At 40.9% G+C, this 26,219-nt stretch overlaps 1 protein-coding gene across 1 annotated transcript in view; it reads left to right on the top strand.

Annotated features, from left to right (window-relative positions):
- Window positions 1-7,483: 7,483 nt before the first annotated feature.
- Window positions 7,484-26,219, top strand: part of SEMA6D (semaphorin 6D) — a 209,300-nt gene continuing 190,564 nt past the window's right edge. The window contains exon 1 of the mRNA XM_030955304.1: window positions 7,484-7,612. The gene's annotated coding sequence lies outside the window, so the exon portion shown is untranslated. The remainder of the gene's footprint in view (window positions 7,613-26,219) is intronic.

Here is a 26,219-nt window from a genome sequence, read left to right on the forward strand (position 1 = left end):
GTCTATGGTGTTTCTGTGTACCTGTACTAAATACTTTGTGAGCTACTATCAATCCTATGAGTAGCTTGGGAAAGAAGTTGCACAATATATTATATTTATGAAATTTAGTTTGTAATTGCTTGAACTAATTGTGAGATCCTCTTTGCCATCACATTCTTTATCAATTATTGTGGAGAGAAAAAACTGAGCCTATTCATTGGTCACAAATTCTTTATTGATGTTCTAAATATATATAAATATAATGTATTCCTGTACAAATAATAATTTTATATTCCACCTCTGTGATCTATCACTTCAGAAAATATTATTAAATTCCCTGTGCCTTAACCTTTATTTGACAAAAAATATAACACTCCTTCAAAATCACTTTCCACAGCCATTCCTAGCAATCAAACACTATACAATATAACCTCTCCCTAATTTCTGTCTTAGTCTACAGGACATACAGTTTCATGAAGCCATTAAAACTCCTGTGGATTCTGCACTATCTCACCACTGGGACTCTGTTTCTCCCCTGGGACAGTGTCCAAGCAGGGTCCATGGGATCCATGTGAGTAGAGCACTCAGAGGGATGGCTGGGTACATACTATCCTGAACAACCTCTTCACCATTACAGCTGATTTAGGACCTTCTGTAAACTCTTGTTTATTCCTGATTGTTCAGCTTCAGTCTGTAATATCACCTATTGCTTCCCTCTTTTTATTCGCTCTGGTAAATCACATTAAATGGGGCTTTCTGCAGATGGTCACTGTGGGAGTGCATCTTTGGTTGAAGATAGATGGTAAGAAAAGAAGTTTGAAATTGCAGCAAACCATGGATTCTTGTTCCTCCTTTCATACTGAATACCTGTATATTCACTCAAGCTTTTATTTGAGTTGAAGTTTGTGACGAGTTGAATTCCCTAGAGGTTGTGCTGAGATTTTTAATTTAATGCTCATTACTTCAAGAAACACGATGCATTTGCATTTACAGGGCAGGAAAATAAATGTTCAAATGGAACTTAATCCTATATTTTGAAAATCTGCAATTTATTTGAACTTTCTTACTGGTCACTTTGGATTTCATTAAAGAATGATGGCATGAAAAAATAGGAAGCCACAATTTTCATAATTTGAAAATATAACATTACAGGTAATCGAATATAATTGTCCAGAGATTTAAGGAAGTGTTTCCAGAGACAATAATTTATCTAACAAGAAAGAAAACCCCATTGTACACTCAGAAGGGTTAAAGGTGAGGAAGTGGGAATATAAGTTATGCTATGCAATCAAATTCTTGACATAATTGCATTTGTCTTTGTGTTTTGTGTGCAAAAACCACATTAAACATGTTCTAAGAGTAGTATTTACTTTAAAGAAATCTGTGCATTAGGAAACATGAAAGAAACTATGTAAAAGTTCAAGCCTTCAGCATGTTTAACCATTTATGAGCAGTTTATGAATATTTTATTAACTGTTACTTGAAAGAACAACAAAAGTGCTGCTTGCCAATTCAGAGAAAGTAAGTGATCTTTAGTTTAATGATTTAACACATATAAGCTTTATGAAATGTGCTTGTTGCTATGGTACACATGCATTTCTCTGACAGAATAGATGCACATGTAACAGGATGCACATGGCATTCTTTTGCGTGAAGAATTTAATTCCTTTTGGATCATTTTGACTCTGTCTGACTTTTTTCTTCTACAGGCTTCATTTCCTCCCTTTACTCTTTTTTACTGAATAGTATTCTTTGCTCTAGGAAAAAATACATCCAGCAATTGAATCATCCCTTTTCTGAAAGTGAACAACCTTGTGATGCATTTTTTGAAAGTATCTGTTGCCTTTACCGTAATTGAACTGTGACATATTTTGAAAGATTCTGAAAAAAATATTACTATTTCTACCAGTGAGAAGTGTTTCATGGGTGCAAGAGCTGTACTGAAAATTGAGCTCAAATTCCTACTATACAGGGTATTTTTACGTCTTTTTATATCAAACACTATAAAATATAACCTCTCCCTAATTTCTGTCTTACTCTACAGGATGTACACTTTCATGAACCATTCATAATAATAATAATTAACTGTGAAATAGTGGTTGTTATTTTGACTATGATTGTTTTAAAATACCAGGTAAGTATAACAGAATTTTTGTGTAGATTCTGAAACAAATTCTCAGTAAAGGAGGCACAACTGAAACATCAAATAATTTGTATAATTAAAATCTGATTGGAATCAAAGAGATATAATGTTGGTTGGAAACTGTCAGAGAGGATGACATGTAATAGGATATTTAAATGTAAATACAACTTAGAAGAGAAGAAGCTGGGGCTATAATAGATGAATGTGTTAGCTAGGACATGGAATTATGAAGAATGATATTTGAGACACTGAAATGACAAGTGCAGATAGAAAGTTCAAGTGAATGTGTCTATTTCCTTATGCCAATAAGAAGAAGTAATGAGAGAAGGCATATTTAAATTACAGGCCTAAGAAATCTGCCATTCCCACTTAAAAGTATGGAGATCCTAAGAGTTTCTGCTTAGAGATTAGATTGTCTGTGGGACAATCTGTTTCCTGGTTAAAGCAGAGGAGGTTTTGTTTGGTTTGTACTACTATAAAGACAAAAATATAGACAGTGCAAAAACAAGGTCAGCTAAATTTTGCAGGAAAAAGGTCATGTCAAAAAACCCACGCAGTGTAAAATAGATACAGTACCACCAAAAGAAGTCCAGGTAGGAGGACTGGGACAGAGACACAAAGACTAATTCAGTGCATCTCCACTCAAGAGAAAGAAAATAGAAATGCATATCGGTGATGAGTCATGAGGCAAAACTAAGGACTTCATATACCACTGTAATAACCATCAAAAAAAAAAGTGAGAATTCCAAGGAATAAGAGGATATCTGCCATATGACTAGAATTGCTTCATAAGCTCTTGATTTAAATGCTCTGCAGGAAAAAAAGGCTGCTATATTTGCAATTGAGTTATTAGATCACAAACCAATTCAATTTCAGCTGAATCATGGGACCAGAAATATTGAGCCTCAGAAATATTGATAATATTACAAATATTACACTAGAGAAATGTAGCTGAGAGCTGGTGATACACAGTATATGTACTGTGAGTCCTGTAAGCAAAAATAAGCTGTTAATAAGAAATCTGTGAAACAAGCAACATTATCTCTCAACATCTGTAACAGCTGACAGGCAGAAATACCTTACTGAGCACCAGTGTAGCATAAAGTGCAATTTGCCCAACAAGGGCCATCAAAAGTACTTCAAACTGAAATATCGAGGACAGCAGCATTGATAGAGATCCTCCTCTTCCAGCAGCCCTAGGAAAACAATTGAAGAAGAAGCAGGCATATCTCCAAAGGGGTTGTAACATGTCAGAGCAGGATGGCATGGATCTGCCTCCAAACAGCACTGACAAAATCTTTTGGTAAACTAGACATGGGTATTGGCTCAGAAACTCTTAATGGTGAAGAACAATATTTCTCACAAACAACCTCTGAGGGTTCTTGCCAGCTTTGCCAACATTCAGGACTGACTATACTGTGGTAAATTTTACAGGCTCTCCTGTCATCTGACAAAGTCTTCATCTTGTGGTAAGCGCCTCCAGAGCCAAGTAACTATGATTCCAGGAAGCATTCTAGTTTACACCACTTGGTATAAACTGAACGAGGCATTAAGATCAGAGCAGATAATAGCTTTTATTTTAGGATATTGAAAGGGCAAGGATAAAGTGCTATGACATCAAATTACAGTGAGTGCTGACTAAGAAAAGGGAGAACACAAGGCTGAGTGGAGAAAAGCTGGTAATAAGCTTCCCTACTTTGAACAATTTCTTTGTGCACCCAAAGCTTAAGAAAGCTACCGGGAGAAGTTATCACTGCAAGAATCAAAACCACCTTTACCCTCTGGACTTAGTTCCCTTTCTTGTTAGTGATTCACATCCACATTCCCATATCTGGGAGCAGTGTTCTCACCAGGCTGCAAAGCAGGGTTCCTCCTGCCTCGCTGGCTGGAGCACTGTTGAGCTCCATGTGGAAATAAATATTGGCTGAGAAGTATAAGCAGGACTTTAGTCTCCTGGCTCTTACCTGAGAGGAGATCTGATCTAATTCCTCCTTTAGTTAATGTTATTTGTACATATTGAAAAATTATTGGCAGAAAAATAATCTTCTTTTCTCTTTCCTTGCACCCCCAAATAACAACTTAGTAGATGACAATGAGAGTTGAAATTCACTCAGGCAGAGAACAGAACGAGATCTGAATCTCCTTCATGCTTCAAAATTTACCTAGCCTTTAAGATACTAGAAAAGGGAAGATTGATGAAAATTACCCATTTGTGAATCTTTTCCTGAAAAGACACCAAAAAACTATTCAACAAAGATAATCCAAATCTGTTAAGTATTTGAGGGGACTAAGTGAACCTGCATCTTTGTTGAATTTAGTGCATGGGGAAAAAAATCACCCACCATTTATCTACAATTTTGTTTAAAGGGAACTAAGCATAAATTCCAGGCAATTTAATATCTGATTTTATAAGACAGACAAATGCTCACGACTTGAAGCAGACATTTTCAAGAAGAAGCAAGAGAGGGGGAGCATTCTCTTTTCCAGTAACGAATGTTCAACTGAGATCATGTGTGGGACAGAAAGGGAAGTGCAAAGAGTGCAGTGATTGACAGTGAATGGAGATTTCTGCCCCATGTGGTCACAGTGTAATTGTACAAAGGAGACTGCACGATACAAATACACAGGCTGACCTGGCTCCAGGACATTCACACAAGTATTGTAATCAGAAAACTGAAAGGTGCTACTGTCTGCCAAAGTGCCCTGTTCAGACAGTGTTGCACTGCAGTGAAATGGGATGATTTCCTGCCAAACGGGCATTTCAGCACGAGAAACCTGACCGCAGTACCCTCAATGCCTTCTGCAGAGTCAGTGGGAAAGGCAGCCAAGAGCTGGGTGGTGATGGCAGGATGGACAGAAAAGGATCCCTGTGGCACTGCTGGACCGTCACAGCACACAGAGGTCTGGTAGGAGCCTGAGCCGGCGCTGCTGTGCTCCGAACAGGATTGTCTGTCTCCTCTCCAGCGCCTGACGGCCCCGCCAGCCCACCCGGCCATTCCGGCACTGTCCTCCTCCACAGGGCAGGGGACACAGTGAGGGGAAAACGTCATGGATCGAGATAAAACCAAGAAGATCACTGACCAGTTGCTGCCATAGGCAAAACTTGATTTGGGATAAATTTATTTAATTTATTGACAATTTAAAATAGAGCAGAACAAAGTTAAAAAACTCCGTCCCCCGCCACCACCACCTTTCCCCTCGGCGGAGCCTTCACTGCCTCGCCCTGATCCTTCAATCCCCTGTGCCCTGAGCTCCCATGAGGGGCTCAGCCCTGCCCTGGGGGCGCCGCTGGGCTCCAGCCAGGGCTGGCCGAGTGCAGCCGGGACGGCCCCGCTCGCCTCACGGCCGCCCCGCACCTGGAGAGGGACACTCGGGACGGAGCAAGGTGCGCAAGGCAGCCGGACAAGGTGAGCACAGCCGGGACAGGGCCGAGAGGTGCCAGGGTGAGTGGGGGAGCCGGGCTCCTTCCCACTCGGCAGCCACCCGAGCACTGCCACCAGCTCAGTCCTCCTGGCTGGGTCTGGTTCATGGTCACAGTGACAGTGAGATTAGGTGCAGTTGTAAAATAATGGCCGACACTGAGTCCACTCCCAAAAGCAAAGACAGAACAAGGACCCTGAGTGCTTCAGCTTCCTCGGAAAAGTAGGAAGAAATGGGGTTTGGAAACCTGAAAAACGTCACCAAGAATTAAAGCAGCAAAAACACTGAGGGCAAATCCCCCACACAAGTAATCCCCTAGTGTCAGACCGACCCAGCACACGGGTTTTCAGGCTGAGAAGGGCAGCGGGACGGGCTGTCCCTCAGGTGGGCTCCGGGCGGGCAGGGCTCAGCAGAGCAAGTGCCAAAGGCTGTGGCACTGGACCTGCACCTGCCACTGATAGAAAAGGAAGGAAGGAGGGTTTCAGAGAAGATATCAAAGTCAGCTCCCTTGCTTATGGCTGTAAGCCGAGCTGCTGTTGCAGAATCTGAAAAACAAAATTTGCTCTACAGGACTGTGAGCAAAAAAACAAAACAAAACAAAACAAAAAAACCACCACCAAAAGCTAGTATATATTGGTGTCCTCATCCCCACACAAGTATCACCTTCCCCTGTAGCAAACCTACTACTTAGTTGTAGAGGAACCTGTACCTGGAGAAGGGTGTGATGTTTTCCTTAATAGATTATGCATGAAGATAAACTGCAAAATAGTTTTTCATCTATATGCTTTAGTTTCCACTATTTCCAAAGAGAATATGTGTTTTCTGAACTCAGGACTAGCTAAATTATTTCTATTTTTTAGTAAAAATGAGAGTGAAGCATTCAGATTAGACATTCAGTTGCAACTCCACGAATGTTGGTCTTTAATAAACAATAGCAAAAAACCCCAAGCCAAACCAAAACAAAAACTAAAACTCGGAGGCTGCAAAGAAATGAGCTTATTTTTTATTTTTCAAATTCGCAGCCAGCTATCTCTGGTGTTGGCTGATGCAGTGTTCTGAGAAGTTAGCGATGCAAAATCTGCAACGACACAAACCCAAACTGAAAAGAAAGATTTCCTTCTCATATTAAAATCAAAAACTGGGGCTTTTGTTGGAGAACTTGGAGCCCGTCGGGAGTGACCCTGAGCTGTCTGCTCTAACTGTGCTGCAGGTGTTAACGAGGAGCGGAGGCGCTCTCTGAGCGGCGGTGCCTCGGCCGGACGGGACCTGGCAGTCCCCGGGAGCCAGGTGAGCCCAGGGAGTCAGCCCGTGTGCCACGGGAAAGTTTAGAGCAGGAAAAGTGGAAGAGTTACTGAGCAGAGGACGGTCTCTGCCTGCCACCTTTCCCCGCAGCTGAGTCGAGTGCATTCTGCATTGATCGCTGAGGAGCGCTCGCAGCGCGGCTGGGGCCGGCCGGGAGGTGGCTGGGGCAGCCGCGGCGTCGCTCAGACGCGGCCGCGCACCCTCCAGGGATACGGGAGAGCGGCCCGGGGCAGCGGGGCCGCCTCACGGCTGCGGGGACAGCGCGGGGAGGCGCGGCAGGGCCGCGGGCAGGTGCGCGGGGCGGGCGGGGCCGCGGACAATGGGCGGGGGCGGGCACAGGTGCGGGGCGGGGCGGCGGGGCGGGCCGGGGCGCGGAGCGGGGCGGGGCGGGCCGGGCTCCAGCCGCGCCGCCGAGTCCGCCGCGCCGCCAGCCGCGCCCGGAGCCGCGCAGTGCCCGCCGGCCGCCGCCGCACCCGCGTAAGTCCGTCCCTTCCTCCCTTGGTGCCCCCAGCTCCGCGGCCGCGGCTCCGGCCGTGCCCGCCCGCGGTGCCGCTGCCCGGCGCGGAGCGGCGGTGCCGGGGGATGCCGGGCGCTGCGCGGGGCTGCGCCGGGCGGGTCTCGCCGCCCGCCCATTGTCTGCGGCGCCCCGAGCCTGGGGGCGAGGTGGGGCCGAGCTGGGCCGGGGCTGAGTGGGGGCGGCTCGGAGCCTCTGCCGAGGTGATTCCCGGGTGCTTTGGCGAACCCCGAACCGAGGGACTGCCGCCGGGGGTACGTGTGTCTGTCCGCCCGGCACTTGGGGCGACTGCGAGCTCGGCACTGCCGGGGCTGCCGTTCCCGTTAATTCTTCTCAGGTGTTTCTTCTTTCCAGTTTTGCTCCCAGCTGGAGCCTCAGACGTTTTTACTCGTTGAGTGAGGAAAGGTTTATTTGTTTTAAATTATGTTACCTCTTCTCGGTTGTCTTGGAGCAGAAGCGGCCGTGCTGGAACAGGTCTCTCTCCGCAGCATTCATGAATCCCCTTTGCCATCATAAGCCATGTGCATCTCGAGTAATCAGTGAGATGTATGAGGAGAATGAATATTGTCTGACAGGGACGCTGAGCACCGGCACCTGCGAGCACCCTCTCCTCTTACAAGTGTGTCCTGATCACTTTGTTTGCTGCACCCACAAAGGTGTATTTCTTTAGCTGTGTAAGGCAGCAATGATTCAAAATATCTTGTGTAAGAAGTGGTACAACTCGTGACACCCAACTGCTTGTGTGCATCAGGTGGTGCTGGGTGCTAATCTCAGTGGACGACCAAATGTATGTGCCTGCCTTGAACGCTTTTTGTTTGATGATCCTTGATGGACTTGCTAAGTGCATTAGTCTGCTGAGGCTTAGAGTTTTCTTGCCCTCGGGAGCAACATATCTTATGAACACCTCTGTCTAATGTAGAGTTTGATTTCAAAGGGAAGCCCATGATGTGGAACCGGCATTGTGATTATGGAAACTTATAATAGATTTTCCTTAAAGAAACAGGAGACCTTATAGCGGTTTTAAAAATCAAATACAAGGTTTTTACAGGAAAAAAAATGCTTGCATTATCCCTCAATATAGCCATTTAGTCCCTCCCTACAACAGTAGCAATTTGTTTTAATTTTCTTTTTTTATTTCTCTTTCTGTAATGATTTTATCTTTATTCAATTCCTTTTCTTTCCTGGCACTGTGGATGTTGATCTCTGATCCAATTCTTAACAGCATTTGTAACTACAGTTTAGTTTATGTCCTCATCGCAAGGAAAAGAAAAAAACCAATCTTATAGGCAGCACCCCTATACATTTCACAACTTTGTAAGATTTTCTTTTCTCTTTATTGTTTGTTTGTGTTCTCTTTCAAATGTTAATATAACTTGGCCCTTTTCAGGCAGGTCTTGATTGAGCAGGTGATATAAAAACACACTGGCTCCCTTTAATGATCATTTTGATTACTGCCATTGTGTGTTCTCCAGTTACAGTGTGGCATGAGTTGTAAGTCTCTAGATCTCTTCTCCCCTTTTATTTTTCCTTTTCAGCAAAATATTTAACCACCAGCAAGCCCATTTTTCACATAAGTCAAATTTGGTTAATATGATGCTAAAATACACAGACTTGCTATGGTGTTTTTCTTCCCTTAAGAAAAACAAGAATGAAATTAGGATGTGTATAAGGAAAGGTTTAATAGGCAGTGGAGAACCAGAGATTTCTTATGGAAACGAGCCTTTACCAATCTTTATTGAGTTTGCTCGTCTGCATGAAGAAAAGAACTGTTGTTTTGTTATCTAGCAGCTGTAGGAAGATTGACAGCTACAAATTGCAAATCTATGAAGGATCTGCCCATGACACAATTTTTAGTTCATTTAGATCGTTATCCTACACATCTTGTCATTTGCAAAATTATATAAACAAGACCAGTAAGTTTGTGGAGAAGATGTAAATGCAGTGAATATACTGTAAAGATTTTGAAGCTCTTTGGGATAATTAGCAGAAGCTTGCCTGAAATATGACATTACTACAGTAAATTTAATTCAAATAGGAACACACCATAGAAAACATTCTATTGTAGAAAAGAATTATATATTTTAAAACATGCTAGTTCTGTCAGAAGAACATTAAGTGTAGTAGTCTTTTTGTTAAGATAAAGAGAGCATCACTGATGTTGTGGTGTGCTTTGCATTTCTAAATAGAATCTAATGAATTACAAACATTCATTATGCTACAAGCAATTGCTGAAACTTCTCAGCACCCCAAAATAGAGATTTATTTATATGCTCATATTTGCATGTTTTCTGATTATGGTGTCATTGTAAAAATAGAAATAAATAAAAAAACCCCCAACTATTGTTCTGAAATGAGTTCTCACCTAGCTGCAGATCTTTGGTTGGTCTTCCTCTGTCTTGGAAATTTATGTTTAAATACCTCACTGTGTTCAGGTTATGGAACTTTCTGTTGGGAAGTGTGGGAAAGCTACAGGAGGGGTCGGAGAGCATTCTTTGTTGGATCCTGGAAGAGTTAAGGACATATAATCTGCAGCAGAAGGTCAGGTTTGCCAAATGTCTGAGAAAGAAGATAGCTGAAATTTTCAAAGGTCAAAAAGAGCAATGTGCTAATTTTAAAGGACATCTTGCATAAATATTACTTTTCTTAACATGTTAAAATGTGAGAAAAGCAATTTCTTGGTCTGTGTTTTTATCTACATGTTTAACAACTTAGTCTTTCTTAAGCATGGTATTTGTAACACAGTTACTGTTTTTCTAATGCTGCTTCCTTCTGTGTGGACTCAAGAATGAGCCACTGGAAAGGGTCTGTATTTATAGGCCCAAAGCAATTTACAGCTTTTGAATGCCTCAGTTCATGGCTATACTTGGCACTGTACATGGGGACTGTCACTTTCCAAAAATGGTTTTCTTTAAAACATGTGGGTCTTCGGAGTTCAGTTTATCCCACGTCCTCCTGGGTGCCATGAGAGCCCAGCAGAGGTGGTGGTCACAGCCAGGGACAGAGGGAGTGGAGCCCCCCACGTGTCCCCTTGTGCTCCAGCACTGGGGCTGACGTGCTGAGGGTTGAGACAACACTGGGTGGTTCCTTTGGGGATGTGCATGGAGTGGGAGGATCACATCCTCTGCTGTTCACAAGGAGAGGTACTGAAAATTTATTATTGAATTCTGCTCCTCTTTACAACTGGTTTTAATTTATTTTTAAATACTCTCTCTTAAACCTTTATCTTGGGAATTAATTCCTGCCTTGGCACTGTATTTTTAAATTAACTCAAACCCAGGTGGATTCAAAATGCAGAAGACCCTTTTATAAATGACGGTGTTAATGACAGATGATGAAACACAGGCTGGAGAATATATACCAATTTATCTGTTGGTTTTCTGTGCCATACTACAGCTCCACTGATTATTCCTGATACTCCAGGTGATTCTCCTTGAATGCATTGTGGTGAAACAGAAAATTACAAAAGTGCACATCTGCAGCAACTCTAGGTCATAAAGCCAGTCCTGGGTTTGATCTGAAGCAATCAAGTATTGTTGGTCCCTCAAGGAAGTACTTAATGCTCATATCTTTTCCAGACAAGGAATCAGTCGGTAAGCATGGCAGGTACAGGAAGGTTTAAGGGAGAAAAGTCTGTGTCTCAAATGGTGATATTGTGGATACATTAATTGTGAATTAATGTAAATGGTGTCCAGAAAATCAGACAAATCTTCAACATAATTATTAATCAAAGTAAGAGAAGGGAAAAGAAAGATGAAGTATTTTTGAAGGCTGATACTGGGCAGTGTCTCACAGCTAGAAATGCATGTTATTCAATGAGAGAACGAGGGAGGGGTTTTGGGGGAGGTTTTTTGATGGTATAAAACAACTATTTCTTCCCTTGTAAGCTGAAGATCACTTGACTTTATCATACAATTCAGATGTTTGAGACCAGCCTCCTTTGTCAAGCAACAGTCATTGTGTTTCTGTGCGCTCTGCTCCTGTGGCAGGCCTGCAAACGCAGTAAGTGCTTATGCTGCTGTTAGCCAAGGGTCTGCTTCTTTAGCTTAAGTAGGGAAGATCTCCACTTGGAAGAGAAGCTTTTCAGTCCTTTCTTCCAGAGCAGGAGGAGTCCCTATCAGTTTTGCAGTAGTACTTTTAAGCAGCTTCAATTACATATGCTTAACTTTGTTTCGCTAGCAGGAGCTCCCCTTTCAGTAACTCTGACCTTTTTCAGTGAGGTTAGCTTAGCTTCTGCTGAATCCACCCTGCCTGTTCTGCTAGGTTGTAATTCCCTTTACAAAGTCCACTTTTACCTTTATTTTGTGACTTCTGGTTTTGATCATATTCCTTCAGTTCTCAGAAATATTTCGTATTCCTTAATCCTTATGTTTCCTGCTGATACACCACTTCTATCTCTTTTAGTCTATCCAAAGAACCCAATTCCTTGTACTCCAACTGTTTGGTTTGCTCACTAGCTCTAAGATCTCTTTACACCTACAACTTTTTCTCCCACTTCAAAGCTAGTCATGACAATATGACATATTTTCTGTATCCAGCTGTAACATGTACCCGTAGCTGGTATTATGTTTCTGAACTTGAATTTTCATGCCACTAACACCACACATGAAGTTTTCTCTGTGAAGAGGGTTCACCCTGACAAGTAGTGTTACTGTGAAAGCAGATGATACATCCGTGTTCTTGAAATCAGCAGAATTGCATCCCGAGGGTGAGAGCAGAACCATTGCACAGAATGGCTGAGACGTGATCCTAATTTTCTTTGTTAAAAGGTAACTGACAAACTGCTCGTGAATTCTGTTTGCTTCTAAACCAAAAAGAGCCATCTTCTTGAGTCAACAGCCTTGCCCCTTTTCCTTGCTACTCTTCCAAGGCTTCAAACTTTGATATCTATTCCATTCTACAGAACTTAGTTTTGGTCTACAACGTGTTACAAGTCTCTCTGGGAGAGGTCAAAGCCTCCCCAAAGCCAAGATTTTGGCTTTTTTTGTAGTTGCTCTAAAAAGGAGTAGCCCAGCACTGCACTTCTTCCTGACAAGTAGTGTCTTGCTTGTTCGTAATGGGAAATACTATTGCAATTCCAATACTGACCAAAGTTTTAAAATCTGCTTTAAAAAATGCTTTAACATCATTTGTTTGTTGGTGTGTGGTAAGGAAAAGAGTGAGTTCTTCACATATAATGAAAATGCACGGTAGAGAATCAGACATAGCCAACCTGAAAATGTCAGATCAATGTTCAGCAAATCAAATGTTCAGCATCTTTGAATTAGGGTTGAGGTGAGGGAGGCCCACTTTGTCATTTCTAGTAAGTATTACTGTTTTCACTTTCCCATAATCAAAGAGCAGGTGAATGAACCTGTCTGAGGCTGTAAAATTAAAAAGAAAAATTGCCTTCAGAAGGATTAGAAATCAACCATTTATTTCATAAAGCAAAAGATCAAGATGAGACTTTTCAGCTATAAATGAGAAATTATATAAACATTATTAGCATGAAAATGTGTGTTTATAGTGCAAATTCTAATGCAGTAATAAGTGTCTTTTTGTTTAATAAAATAACATAAAAAGTGAAAAATCACAGCATATAAATGGTAGTCAAAAAGTCAAGTATCCAAATCCAAATTTTTTTCTAAACTAAAACTTAGTGTTTTCTAGACAGTCTCCTTGGATCTCTCACTCCTTTTCTGGCAGTGAGTCAAATCTTCTTCCTATTTGAAAATGGACAAAACTCCACTCTTTCTCCAAATTGCTTGAGGAGAGAAGCTTTTCCTGCTCATAGCTCCACGAAATTTAAAAAACCCCAAACAACTAAATAAATCTGGGGAGGTTTTTCCATGTCCCCGAATATGTAAGATAAAATGTGTTGAACACATGCTGAATTTCTAGAGAAAACAGCTGGTTAACTCTAAACTCAATGGAGAATTTCCCACACTTATAAAGTAGCAAGTTTTTCTTCTTCCATGTGAATCATTAGGCTCTGTCATGAGGACATGTTAAAAATTGTTTTGTTTTGATCAAATATCGAGTGTTTTCACCAATACAGGAAAGCCTTCAGATTTTCCCAGGAAAACATTACTTGTCCCTGTTAAAGCATTCCCATTTTGTCTTAACAAATCACATACAGCAAAGTAATGCCCTTGCTTTACCACTGATGAATCATTTATTTAAAAAGGAAAAAAAAAAGGCAAGGAAAAAGCCTTTATGTAAAATGTCCATTTGTAACAGGAAATGTTGGGCAACTTTGGGCAGGCACACAGCTCCTGTCCTGTCTTGGGCACACCATGGGTAGTCGGGAACATTCTGTGTGCAGATCCTCAGGCCTGCAGGGATGTGTCTGTGCTTGAAAGCCACTGCAGAAAGAAAAGCAGTGTGAATTAACACAACTGGAGCCCTCCACTGCTGCGAGGACTCCTGCATAGTTTGAGATTTCCCACGTTATACTTCTGTACACAGTGTCCCTGTGGGTGACTCTGTCTTGGGGGATGGAGCTGTACACTGGAAAGCCATTTCACTGTGGGCATAGAGCTGGAATGGCTGCAAGTGCATGGGTGAGGGGGAGAAATTACCTGATGATGATGGCAGCAGAGATTTCCATTGCAATCCACTCTAGGACCACTGCATTACCCGCAATGGTGATGGATGGGTGCAGAGTGGAAGGAATTGGTGCACGTGTAGGTATTTACTGGCTTGAAAATAAGCTGGAGTGAAGATCAAATGCAGTTAAACCTGAGAGCACTGCAGTGTGAGAAGTAACACTGCTCTGCAACCACGCCACCTTGTAGAAATGTGGTTCAGCTCATGATCTGTGAGTACAGAATTTGTGAAGGTGGAAATTATTTGCAAAAGGGGATTTACCTTGTTAGGCTTTCAGTTGTTTAAAAGAGTTTTGTAGTTTAACTTTGGATGTGACGAGAGGAAATACATAATTTTCATGGGGCTTTTTGCTTTATTGAAACTGTAAGTGTAGAACTCTTCTTCCTTGTGCATTATTTCAGTGTGCTCTGAGCATCTACCAGACATAGTCATTGAGAAATTGTTGGAAATGTTTTCACCACTTTGTTTTCTGGCAGACAGTTGTAATCCAGTTTGTCAAATGAATTTTCTTGATTGCCTTGCAGCATATGCAAAGTACTTAAAATTGTTGTAATTGCCTTTGAAGAGCTGGGGTGGGGGGAAGAGAACAACACAAAAGAAAACAAGCAAAAATCCAGCTTTCTATTATTATGTAAGTCTAAAGAAAATTGTGCTGTATAAAAGCAGCACAAAAAATACAACAGGGGTAATATAATGACAGCAATCAAATCCTTCAGAATTCTGTATAGTGATTGGTCAGGGCTGGGGGAAACACAGATTGCTGTGTAAAACATTGAACAAACTAAACTTAGACACTCAAACGCATTTACTGTCTGACTTTCACTTGAATATAAATATTTGGGTTGTCAGTTCTGCAGGACTCTTCCATGTGGGGGATCTTGCTAAGCTTCAGGGGTATCCCTCTGCCTCTTAGTCCACTGTTCAAAACTGCTATAATCAATTTCACTTCCACTACTATATCTAATGTATTTTAGAATGCTTATAAGGAATTACAATCTCTGTTTTTCTGCAGAATTTATAACTTACACTGAGTTTGTTGCCTACAGTGAAGAATGAAGAAATGGTTTTTTTCTGCATATTGTGATGTTTAGGTTACAGATAGTCTAAAGCTGTTTTTTAAATTCTTTGTTAACTTACGTTTTTCTTACCAAAATCATGCTTACAATATTTGTCAGGAATCCGTGGAGGGCAGAGGTATAAACTCTTAGCAAACAGACAGGCCTTCATAGTGAAGTGAGAAAACACTCTACAAGATTCATGGTATGAATTAAGCTGCTAGTTGATTAGCTTTTGCAGCAATTTTTCCAGCCACTCAAGAAAGGCCGGTGTGTGGTACAATAAATCCAGAGATCTTAGAGCTGATATTCCTGTATCTTAACCTCTCTCCTTCTGAAATGTCAGCAGTCCTTGTAAATCAGGAGGTTCTGCTTGATATTCTGGGCAGCATGCCTTTGGAGCCAGGCTGAAGGGAGCACCATGATTGTTGCCTTTTGGCTGAAAGTCGAGAGTTTTCTGGAGAAAGCACTCTGTGGGAAAAGACGTCCTCGATTTGTTGCCAGGAGGTGTCACTGCAGCTCAGGAGTAACTATTTCATCCCTTGAGACTCGTTTTTGTGGTGTTGGGGTCTCCTCTGAGTGTTGGTGTCGTGGGGTGCAGCAAGGCCTGGCCCTTTATTGCGTGGCTGGACAAGCAGCACTGAAGTTGTGCAGATTATTAATTGACATATAGACAAGTAAAGAGAAGATGCCAATGTGTACTAAGTGTGTTGCTCCCCAAAAAGGCCCTTTGTGCATCCAGAGTGAATACGCAGTGCAGTGGTACTGGGGCCTCCTGCCTTTGGGAATTTGTGTGTTCATGGGGGTACCTGGGGCAGCCGTTTGTGATGCCCTGGTCCCGTTCACCTCTCAGGGTTGGAGCAGGACCTCAGCAGTCACTGATCAAATGTGTCATGCTGGAATAAGCATGGCAAGATATCTGGTGAAAATACCAGGCTGAAGAAGCTGGAGCCATGAGTAGTTTTGGGAATCATATCCTTGAATGCTACTGATAGCAATCTTTCAAAACAATTTAAATAATTTATTTTAATGCATGAGGAGCTTTTTATTCACAATCAGTTTTGCACAGCATATTATATGTATTTTATACAGCCTGCTAATGAGCTGAAGACTTGTTAATTATATGTGTGTGGAATGGCATAGCTGCTGAATTATGCACATTATTTTTCTTTACAATGAAGCCTTCCTCTTAACTGTATCTGTACTGCTTGAAATGTGCACCTCTGGCTTCTGATACAAACTCCTCTACTGTCACTTCATTATTGTAAATCTTCTGGTTTTGATGATGTGAAGGATTAGTCTGAAAGGGGGAAGAGTTGGTAAGGCAACAAAATATACTGTTTGAAAACAGTTTCCTGTGCTGCATAAAACAGCTGTTGGGAATTTTATATGCCCTGAAATAAAAGAAAATTTTGATAAAGAGCATAAAATCTGTAATGGTTCACTTAACTTTCTTCATCTGTCTGGTCTGTACTTCATTACTGTTTTCCTATATAATATTGTCCTCTTGATGTAGAAAACCAAAAAAACTTCAGGAAAAACTCAACAACAAAAACTAAGGTTATATGTGTTTTTTACAGCAAATATTTTAAAAGACCAGATTATTGTTGTAAGAATTGTAATAAACATAGAGATAGGTGCCCTGTTTCCTGAGTTTATGTTTACAAAATTTATAAAATGTAGTGGCAAATCTGATCAGCTGTTTCTTACCTTGGTAAAATCCAGAAAGCCACAAAAATATGCAATGCTGGTGATTCCAGTAACTTACTAAACAGCACATTTTTATGTAAACTTGATGTCTAGTATAGAATTTAAATCATTACATGGAAATAAGATTTTCAAAATCCCTGTGTCTTTTACGATGAATTATTCATATTAATGAATACTCAGATATAGCTCAGTCTGTTGAATGAGAATGATGTTTCATTTACATGTGTTGGAGGTCATGCTGGTAGATCTTGGGGAAACATGGAAGCTTTGCTTTTGCCAAGAGCTTTGACCTCACTCATATTTACTGTGGGGCTGCTGCTAAAGTCTGGCTATGGAGTGCTCTTCAGTGGGGTTGTCCTGGAAGCCTCCACCCGTGAGCAATGGGCAAAGAAAGTGAGACCCTGGATGGAAAGCTTGGAAAATGTTGTGAGCTGGGTGTTAGGCACCTCTGTCACTTCTCAATCTTCTCATGGTGCTTCCAGGTTTCATTCTGACACTCAGTGTGGTGGTCTGGGTTTGGCAGCCTTGAGTTGGTGGAGAGCAGGATGTGTTGGCAGCTTTCTCAAGTCAGTGTTGGACTACCCAAATTACTGGGCTGTGTCCCCCTCCTGGGGGTGGGCTCTGTGAGCTGCTGGGGAAACACTCCTGCGTTTGTGCAGGGGCTGTTGGGAAGCAGGGGGAGTCTGAATCAGGATTTCTGTCATGTTGAAAATCCTGAACTTTGACATTGTCATGATGGCAGCGGGGCTAGTGGGCTGAAAGTCTGAATTGCTTTTCAGTAGCAAACATTGATTGGCATTTTTGTGTTTGTTTTTGAAAGAAACACCCAACAAAACAAACAAAAAAACCCCTCCAAAACCAATGCAGACTAAAAACACCCGAACAAAAACCTCTCAGTTTTCAGTTTAGAAAAACTTGGGCTCCTTCATTTCTTTTTTTCTTTTTGATGATAATTGTGTTGTAAAAACCTAAATTTGTGCAAGTGGGTAGGAAAAAGTAATTTTGATGAAGATTTCTGAAACTTTCTGGGGGATGGAGGAGAGAAGAAAAGTAAAGCTATAATAGTAATATGTCTAATGAAAGGAAATACAGCTTAATTTATTGTGCTACATTTTTGAGCTTTTGGATGAGGCAGTTGTATATGGCTAAAATAAGCTGAAGAAGGTTAGTGGTCCATCTTGATCCCAGGCTCAGGCTACATGAAAATCAGTACTGCCTTCAACAAAGAAAATACTTGTAAAACTTTCACCTGAAGAAGTTGTTTGTGAGAACAGCGTTAGTGAACTTCAGACTGAGCATCTTCTACGTTTTCCTCTAGTTATGGGGATATTTTTGAGATTCACAAGCTGCATTCTGGGTAAGTCCATCTTGGACATGTACTCTTGGGGAGAGGAACAGGTGCAAGGAAAAACATCCTAAATTGGCCTGCAGGTTTTTCAGTCTTTGCTGTTGTTTATACGGGGTGTTCAGGGGATTGCATTTGTTGTGCTAATGTCAGCTTATTTCAAACAAGCCGTGAAATGACTGTTAGATTAGGAGCCTTAAAGGATTATATACGTCCTTCAGCTAGGTGCTGCTGCAATATAAGCACAGTAACAATAATCAGCTTAGTTAAGTTCAGACAGGTGGTCTAAAGGGAAAAGTTCATTTTCCCTCCATCCTCAACATTGGAACATGTGATTACGTAGAAAACTAGAGAAATTGCTTAGGGCCACTTTCAAGTCTTCAAGTCTAGGAAGCCAGGGTTGTTTTGGTTTTCTGGGTATTCTTTTAACACTGATTTTGTGGCATCATAACATGGCATGGACATGAAGAACTTCCATTTTCTTATCTGCTTTTTAAAGTGGTAAAAATCCACTCACCATCATGGCAAGATGGTGAGTGGATTTCCCTTCGTAGCCAGCTGATGACCTTGTACTCATTCAACTTTTGGTAATGAAAAAAAAAACCTAGTTTTGTTTTGTGGGATTTTTCCCTTTACTGTACACAATATTGATTTTTCTCTTCCTGCTTAGGAAATGTAGTACCTTTGCAAGTGAAGACACTCTCTGTGTGTAGTGTGGAGAGCCATGGGAGCAGCTTTCAGGAGAGCTGAGCTGTGACTCTGGGCAGCTCTTGGCTTCCTCCCTTGGGCCAGCTGCCTGCCCCGTGCCCCAGGGGTGCTCAGTATTATCTCATGTGGAACATCTTTGGAGTTAAGGCTGAGGGGTGGCTCCAAATAACTCCTAACCACTGCACCTTTCCCAGTAGCTTGGGATTTCTGCTTCCACAACAGACACATTCTGTTCTCCTCAAGTTCCTAATGTCTAAATTAGCTTATCTTAGAAATAAACTCCTTGCTTTGTATGTGTAAATGTAAGTGCCAAGTTAAAGGGATATACCAAATATTTTTATACCTAGAAATAACTGTAAAACCAGGAAAAGGATATGGAGCTGTGCAATTACTTGCGAGGATTCCGAGACTGAACGAGTTATTTTTAAGCATTTCATTACAGGGCTTAATTAACTGCTTACCTAACTTGGTAGGTTAATGTCAATTGTTCACAACCAGTTTGGAGTACAATTTATTGTACTGTCTTGGAGAAAATTCATATGACCAAGAAAGTGTCTGAGGTAATTGTTTCTGTCGTGATTTAGAAATATTTTCTTTCCTACAGCATTCCTTTGGGTGCTTTGTGTGATTGGTATGAAACCATGATAGCTTTAATTTTGGCAAAAAGTATTTCTATTAAGAACATTTATGTCAAAATATAGAAAAATAAGCACACAACAGAGGCACAGTTTTAAGACTCTGAAATAAAGCCATAGAAATTTTGGTTTATTGGAGGAATTCAGAATGCCTTTTTTGGCTTTTATTTGGAGTTTATTTTGGGGGGGGGGGTTTACTTTGGGTTTTGGGGTTTTTTTTGTGTTTGTTTGGGGGTTTTTTTGTTGTTGTTGTTTGGTGTTTTGGTTTTTGTTTTTTGGTTTGGTTTGTTTTTTATAATGATTTAAAACTAGCTTAAAAAATTACATGGAAATCCCTTGACCTACAGCTCAAAAGAAATTGGAGGCAAGAGGTGCTGTAAAATAGGCACATTTTGTGGCTTTGTTTGGGACAACCTTTAGAAGACTATTCAAGTCTGAATATTAAACTCCACATAAGTAAATTTCAAAGTAGAAGCCCAGGAAGAATTTGTATTATGTTATAAGGAACCCTTTTGTATACCTGAAGACTCTAGATGGAAAAAAGATTATTTGCTATAGTATTCTGAGCTCATTTTTTCATTTCACCTGGATGAAATGAAAGTACATTTGGGATGGTAGATTTTCAGACTCTTTGTCATTATCTTGTTTTTGATTCTTTATGGATTGTCCAGATAGAGTTGTCAACATAGTGCTTTATTGCAGAGAGCATCAATATGTAAAAAATGCAGGGAGAAAAAAAATCTTTATTTTTCCCTGTGCTGTGCCACAAATAAATTGTGAGAGAAATGAGCAAGAAACTGATTCCACTTGAATTGTGGTTGAAGAAGGGCATTTCATCCTTCTCTGTCATGCAAATCCAGTTTGATTTTTTTGGAAATGCTATTACCCTCCAAAATCTGTTCTAGCTTTCCTCATTGCAGTAGCTTTTGCTTATAATAATGCACAACATACTGTATCCTTTTGGCACAGATTGATCTGGGGGAGCAGAGTGGAAACATACATTAGTGAGACAATGTAAAGATTTCACACTCCTGCTGCTTCTGTACTGCTTGTGTTTGAGATAAATGACACTCCAGGACACCAATTCTCCCCCTCGTTTGCACTTTCTCTAGACACCAAGGAAAAGATTCAGAAGCCTAAACATAGATATCTAATGCCATTTTAAATGCTTTGGGTACCTGAGACATCTGTCAGGGCTAGCAGGTGTGACAGATGACTTAATGCCTTTTTTAGCAGCGGTTGAGAGCCAGGGTGGGATGCCCTCAGGCATCTAAAATAGCACAAAACAGTGTGGCTCCTGAATTCTCTGCTGTAAAATGAAGTAGATCAGGTAAAAAGGCTTTAAACAATTGTGTAGGCATATTTGGATGTGGTTAACTTGGGGTAATTTGGAAGTAAAAGTTAGTGATAAAAGTGAGATTTATCGAAATTTTCTCTTGTATCAATTTAAATTCCTTTAAAACTTCTTGTAGTACAACCTCTATGCAAATTTGCAGTTGTACAACAAGTGAGGCAGGGGCTTTGTTTTTTAAATGATCAGTTGCAAAGCTCTAGATAATCCCTCCTATTAAGCTTGTGTTTTGAACTACAGAGGTTGCCGCTTGTAAGCTAAGGAGTGTCAAACTCCCATCACTGCATCACGCAGGTTTCCAGCAGTTTGAACAGAAAATGACTGTTCCCATCCAGCTGGGGCCATTGTGGAGGTGAGGCTGTGGATTGTGCAGTGCAGGGCTGTGAGCAGGCAGAGCCTTTGACCGGGCTGTGCTTGAGGTGAAGCTGTGCCACAGCAGTGCCCTTTGTGCAGTGCCCTCACACACCTGGGCTGTACCTGCCCTGCTGCGCCCTCTCCTTGCCACAGGCAGGGACAGGACAGGGAGAGCTCTGACTGAAGTTCTCTCTGCAGCAGAGGTGCTCTGAGGAACCCTCACCTCACAGCCCATGCCCTGGATGTGCTGTTAGTTCAGAAGTTAATGCAGCATCTCTTATTTTGAGGAGTTTGGTAGCTGGGTAATGCAGATAGTTAAATAAATTCGATAAATTCTAAATGACATATTCTGGAAGCAGTAGTTACCCATCGAGCTCTGTGATCAAAAGGCAATGTTTTGGTATTATATTGTGTGTTAATGTTCTCTGTAGTCAGTGTGTAGTTAAACAAAAAGACACAACAGGCATTAATCCCTTTTAAATATACTCCTGTCATGATGTCAGAGGTGTCCCTGGGAATGTGCTGAAGAGTGTGGTAGTGTAACTGCCTCAGTGGTACAATAATCTTCCATGAATTAATTTCTGGGGGCATGGCATTGCTGTTATGAGATTGAAATTGAAATAAATAAATGAAATCCTCGAGGAGTTGCTCTGCAGTTTATAGGGGATTTTGACTGAAGTTTGGCCTCCCTGCTGCTGCATTCTGTTTCCATATGAGTTTTTGCTTCGTTCATGTCCAGACCAGTGTGCCATGGTGCCAGCTACCAGAGCTATCAAAGCTGTAAAGCCCACACACAACTGCATTCAGTGGTCCAAGTAACTTCTCCAATATGTGCTATCATAATTTATTCAAAGCAAAGCCAGAAATAATTTGTGCTTTAAAAACAGCTTGAGTGGTGAAAACCATAATGCAGTGCAAATCATTTTCATCTTTTTAATAGTGCTTGACACTTTCCAGTACAGAACATCTACCTAACAGTGCATTATTGCAAAGTGCAGGAGGAGCAAACAAAAATAGGAGCAGACTTGTTTTTTGGGGATTTTTTTTTGTTTTTTTGGTCTTATATACAACCACAGTTGGTACAAGATGTTTTTATTTTAAAATATGGAAGTGTATATATTCATAGGTTTTAACATCTGTTCATTTCTAATTGTTTTCTTACCAGCTATTCTTAAATGTTTCAGAGAAAGCCCAAAGGCTTATTAAAATTTTTAGTGAGAAAGCTTATTTTTTCAGGGCATACAGGATGTTACCTCCAAAGAAATATTAGTGAATTACTCCTTTCCCTTGACTTTAATGACTTTATAATTATACTTTGTCTTAAAGGAAATCTACACAGGTTCACTGTTTTTCGTCTTCACTGGATAAAAGCTAATCTTGCCCTGAAATGTGGACAGATGGGGAAAACCATTGTAACCATTAGTTATGACTGTTTCTGTGCAGAAATTGTTTTTAACTTGATTTTACTTTGAGAAGGAAAACAAACAGATTCATCCACATCCCACCATGTTTTGGTTGCTGTCTGTGTGGTGATCAGCTGGAGGACAGTGACGTAGAGCACTTTCATAGGCCGGAAGCCGTGACTGCAAAATCAACATGGAAAGATAACGTTGTGTTAAGAGATGGCGCAATTTAGAAGCAGGCAAGAATGTATTCATTTTGTTTCCTTGTCAAGTAATGTGTTGCCAGGTATGGAGTTGAGAAAGGTTTTTCTGTTAGGGCCACTGGAAATTATTCTTGTTGTGTTTATTGTGGGGTATGGTCTGTTTCCTAGAGCCATTTAAAATATTTATTTTAATTGGCTATTTGCATATGAATATGAAATACAGAAAAAGCCTTTGGTTTACTTTATATAGTGGGGTTTTTTCTGACATTTCGGATTTTAATGCTAAAAATCTTATTTTTCTCTTACCACTGTATTTTGTGGTCGCAAAGGAGGCTGGGGAAGGGGATCCCCTTGTGGAACTGGCTTGATAGTGTCTCTTACAAGTTGCATGTGATTCTGTGAAGCCACAGTCATTTCTTTTCCTGCTTTGTGCTCTAGTGCTGCAGCATCTAATAAATGTGTTAAAAAATAAAAGCAAAGCAGCCAGCAGTACTGTGACAATCATAAGGGTGAAGAAGGAAAGATAGATAGGAATTTTCACATTAAATCTAATGGCAAACAGAAGTGTCTAAACATTTGCAATATCTCATAATGAGCTAATCTAAAATTGAACAAAATTTATTCCTTATCCTTTCCTGAAGTTTAGGTATTTATATATCTGAAGTTTAGGTATTTATATAACAACTGTAAATTTTTGATGTTCAGCTAAACAGACAATGCTATTTATTTATTTAATTATCTGATTCTTTGTCCATAGCTGTAGTATACCAGGCTTTGTATGTTCATCCCCTATGGAAACTCAATATTCCTGGCCTTTTAAGCCTTCTTCCTTGCCTCTAATAATTTCATTGCCCATCCCTGGACCTCCTCAATGTTTTCTGCTGTTGACTCGTGTCATTGCATTATTGTATTTTCAATGTTTATTCTGCTTCTCCATGTGCTAATACTTTTCCCCTGTGTGTTTGCAGTTCAGATTGAAGCTAATGTGCAAGCAGGACTGTGCAGGGGATAGCTCTAGCAAATGGCACTGAGCCTCCTTTAAAACATGGGGTAAAAACCATCTGCAGCAGCCTCTGCTGCCTTTCACACCTTCCTTGCTCTGTCTTCCTTCTGACTTCAGCCAGGACCCAAAACCACCTCCAGTGCAGGAGGAGGGAGCTAATTCTTGATTCCTGGCTGCTGGACCCTGGGGGTGTCACTGGCAATTCCAAGTCCACCGCAGTGTAGTTTGGCAGCTCCAGCTGGTGTGCTGCCTAGGAGCTCTTGAGGAATTTTCCTGGCCTGGATTCTCTGCTTCCTCCTGCTCATAAACCTTTTATGAGCTACATCAAGGACTTTAAAGTGTGGAAAACTGGCATGTGCAAAATATTTTCTTTTTCCTTGTTCGTATCTCTGAACTGGCTTAACTGCAGAGGTCATGCTAGGGGAGGGCTGAATAAGCTCCCTGATAACAGGCAGTTGTTAAAGCTGGCTGGTTTTGTCCAGCTGCAGCCCGAGAGCAGTCCACATTGTTCCCTCTGAAGTGCCCTGCCTTGTGCTTGAGCTTATTAATTTGCTATACAAGTTTGTTTTACAATTTACCATGTCTTCTACAGAGACAGGGCAATTCATTATGTCACTCTGCCTTCATCTCTTTGTGCCTTGGTAACCACACTGGGATGCTTAGGAAGGGAAAGACCTCATGGCACATTTGCTGAGGGTCTGGATAGTAAACCAGAAAACTAGTCAGGTTAAGAACTGCATGTTCCATTTGCTAATTCAATTCACTGGTGGGTTTTTCAAGTTTTGTTTTGTTTTTCCTTCACTCTTTCCAGAATAAGAACATTCAGTTGGTCCTGCTTCTTCTGTGAAGTTTAAACCTTTCAAATCCTCTCTGAGCTGCACAAGTAGCAGAATTAACGCCTATAAAACTTAAAATACTTTGTCTTTCAGGATGAGAGAAACAAGATGGGTGACAGAGTTTTATTGTAGACTCTACCAGAGACCCGATTAAAGCCTACCAAATCTTTGTCTGCAGAAACCCATTGCAATGCTAAGCAGTCAAATCAGTTTTATAGGGACCTTATACCCCATATTTCAGTAAATGCTTTTTTGTAACTGTTGCATGTAAAGTGAAATCAAAATAATTATCAAAATAAAGAGGCCACTGTAGCATATATACTGATGCATGTCAAATTATTCCTTTAAACTGTTTGAGGGCTATTAAAACTGTTCTTTGCTTTCCGAATTGGATATTTCTCTCAGGGAGAAAAAACCAAGGCCTGAAATTTATTGAGTGTAATTAGCTGCAGCTTGCAGTGCCAGCTCTTTGCTGTTCTTCAGCAAGATCTAATTCATTTCCCCCACACCTGATGATGCTGCAGGTGCTGAAGGAACTTGGGAGGGGCTTATGCATCACTAAGTGCTTGAGTGGTGAGAGGTTTTGAAACATTTGAAAGAGGAAATGTAAGAGGGGAAAGAAACTCCTGATCTTTACAAATATAGATACAGGCATCCTACACAATCCATCCTGTAGTATTCTGACGTAAAGCTGTCGAATGAATAACTTGGCATGCTTCTCAAGACATATGAGTGTATATGAAATAATTCTTCTCATGGCATATTCTATAAATTATTTTAGGGTGCAAGAGACTATGCATTATTTTTGCTGTAAATATAAAATTCTTATTAACTGTTGGATTTTCCTATTTTGACAGACATACTGCTCTTCAACAGTTTCATTTATTATGCGTGTAAATGTGTATACAAACAAGAAAAATCTGAATCATAATTGTGAGTCCATATGCTAGAGACATTCTTCTGAGTTTTTCATTGCAATATTTATTAAAGTAGAAGACAAAAAAGCTCTTTCAGTCTTTGGGTATGAATCTCATGTATGGAGAGCAAGTCTGTCTGAGCTGTGTTTTATTTTGTACATGCATGTACGCATAGCACCCATCTCATGGAGAAAAGGGTAGGGTCATACTGTAAGCACAGAAGAAACTCCTATTTCTTCCATGTGGCAGGAATGGCTATTATGGGGCGGGGGAAAGCCGTATTTGAAGTAGAGGAATAAATATTCTATTCTTCTAACTTAGTGCACAGAACTGACCTTTCTCATAACTACTTGACTCACTGCAGAAATTGCTCATGTGGTCCACAGGGCCCCTGTAACACATACACTGCTAAATGAAGGGGAAAATTCAATGGTCAGTGGGTAACACCATGGACTGGCTAGAAAGGTAATAATTTTTGCATGTGCAGTTGTTGAATTTTTCTCAGACTTCATAGTACTTATTGGTCTGCCAAAGAATTAATAAAAAGAGTTTAGATCCTAGACTAAAATATTGAAATTGTAGTCACACACTTTGCATGCAATCAGTAAGTGCCTTTCAACACTTGCTCTGTTGCTGAAAGCGAATGTGCAGTTCTAGCTGCTGCTTAGAGATTACATTCAGTAAAAGTAAGGAAGCACATTCCCAGGGGAAGGGAGCTGAATACAGAGAGGTGTACACAGGTGTATTTTAAGGTCA

This window comes from Camarhynchus parvulus, chromosome 10 (assembly GCF_901933205.1).
Source record: "Camarhynchus parvulus chromosome 10, STF_HiC, whole genome shotgun sequence".
Classification (NCBI taxonomy): Eukaryota; Metazoa; Chordata; class Aves; order Passeriformes; family Thraupidae; genus Camarhynchus; species Camarhynchus parvulus.